Source organism: Rhagoletis pomonella, unplaced genomic scaffold, assembly GCF_013731165.1.
Source record: "Rhagoletis pomonella isolate Grant_MI unplaced genomic scaffold, Rhpom_1.0 Rhpom_scaffold_00006, whole genome shotgun sequence".
Taxonomy (NCBI): Eukaryota; Metazoa; Arthropoda; class Insecta; order Diptera; family Tephritidae; genus Rhagoletis; species Rhagoletis pomonella.
In genome coordinates, this window is record NW_023458560.1 from 13,514,309 (window position 1) to 13,516,558 (window position 2,250).

The 2,250-nt window shown below is 34.3% G+C and overlaps 1 long non-coding RNA gene across 1 annotated transcript; it reads right to left on the minus strand.

The window, feature by feature from the left end:
• Positions 1-550: 550 nt before the first annotated feature.
• On the minus strand, positions 551-2,242 carry LOC118740425. Its single transcript, XR_004993133.1, has 3 exons — positions 2,117-2,242; positions 1,866-1,919; positions 551-1,801 (listed from the first exon to the last, which is right to left on the minus strand). It is a non-coding gene; the product is annotated as an uncharacterized LOC118740425 (long non-coding RNA).
• Positions 2,243-2,250: the final 8 nt, after the last annotated feature.

Below are 2,250 nucleotides of genomic sequence, written 5' to 3' on the forward strand. Positions count from 1 at the left end.
TTAAAAAACACAAAAAACAGTATATGTCAAACACTTCAAATTTTCAATTTATCTGCGCTCTTACACTAGCAGGAGCCATTGTGCAGCGCAGGGCAGTGCGCGCGACTGAGGAAAGCAGCAACAGTAGCATGCTGAAATGACTCGCTTATATATAGACCAGTGCCCGCCAAACACTTTCCTGGGAAACGTACTACCCTGCAAAAAAATTGTGCGACTAATCTCTAAAGAGAGTATTCCGGGATGAGTCGCAATCGGGTACAATTGGGCATTAATTAGTCGCAACTAGTCTCATACGGGTATTATTGGAGATCAATTAGTCTCGACTCATCCCCTACGGGTACGATTGAAGGGTCTTTTAACGAAAGTTAATTTATTTAAAAGAATTTATCACAGTACGAAAAGTAAATTACATGTTTAGTATGCAATTACTTTAATAATGACTAAATTGTTTATAAATAATTCTTGCCTAACAACATTGTAAATTTCCTACATGTGTTTTGCACTCGAATAAAGCGGTCCACAAAAACTGCAAATTTTTACAAAACAAAATGTATTTATTCAAAACTATTTATTACAGAAGGATAAGTAATTGAATTACCTTTCTTTTAATATATATTAACATTAGTAATTACTAAACATGTTTTGAAAAACAAGCCTTGGCTAACAGCTTTGTAGATTTCTGTACATGTACCCATAAGGGGTACTCAAAACTTGCAAATTTTTACAAAAAAAAATTATTTATCCAAAAAAATGTATTACGTAAGGAAACGTAATTGAACAACCTTTCTTTTAATATATACTAACATTAATAATTACTAAACATGTTTTGAAAAACAAGCATTGGCTATCAACTTTGTACATTTTCGTACATGTATCTATAGGGCGTACTCAAAATTTGCAAATTTTTACAAAGAAAAATGGTTAATCCAAAATAATTTATTATAGAAGGAAAAGCAATTGAATTACCTTTCTTTTATAGCCCGAACACAATGAAAACGGCGAGCTACAAATCACAGCTATCAAAATATTTTAACACGTACTCTTATGTAGATAATTATTTTGGCGACGACCGGGCTACGCGACTGCTGTGGTTGTGGCCAGATTAGATCTATTTCTATTTTTCTGGCGACAGATAACGTTCTTCCTCTTCTTTTATGTCAAACTCATACAAATTTATGATGTCGCTGCCGCGTTCAAATAAATCATGTCGCCATCGACAATGCATTTAGATAATGAAGATGACAAATTGGAAGCTGTGGTCCGTAGCTCGTCGTTTTCAATGTGTTCAGAACTTTAACATATATTAACATTAACAATTACTAAACATGTTTTGAAAAACAAGCATTGGCTAACAACTTTGTAGATTTCGGTACATTGAACAAAACAGCAGTCAAAGATAAGTTGTTTCCTTGTACTTATTTTAATAAATATACTGAATATTTGAATTAATTCTGTTTGAACATAAATTTTAATGATTTCTGTGTTCGCTGTAGTCGGGAGGCTGCCTTTCGAATAAGGTAGCATTTGCAGCGTACGATTGCGAATGACGCACTGATGCCGAGATATTGAAGAACCCTTGGCAAATAAACGTGAAAGAAATAGTTCTGATGCTAGCAATTTAATATTCTAGTTAAGTGTCATCAAAAAATTTCTTGTGGTTTAAGGAATAAACGGCCAAATAATAAAGCCAGCCTCTCGACATAAGCCACAATGTTTGCTCGTTCGGATAGCTCCTCACATGTATGTATATACGTATTAAACAAATATTGCATTGTTGCAAACTTCAGGAACAAAAAGCCACCTGAAAGGAAAGGGTTGAATGCAAAATGCAAACTTCAAAAACAAATTTGTAATTACTAGTTTACCATAATTTTTTGAGTGACTTCTAAGCAGATTCCATATGACGTACATAGGTGCATCTGAAAGCATATGAAATATCTTATATGTATTCCGAGCTACATATGCATAGTGACGCTTCAAGCGGTAGTAATATTTCCAGGATATACAGGACGTGGCGCAAGGCAACCGCTCTTCCTGTAAAACATGCAAATCTTACTGCTGCTGGAATACACCCAATGAAGTCTTAAAATGAACCAGAAATTAGTTACTGACTTACTTTATTGTTTTTATCCAAGTTATCCAAGCGCAATTAATCTGACAATTGGGTCCAAAAGGCTTTGGGTACAAAAATCTGCCGGCAATAAGGAACAATTGGATTCACAAAGTTATCAGGAACTATTTATTGAATGA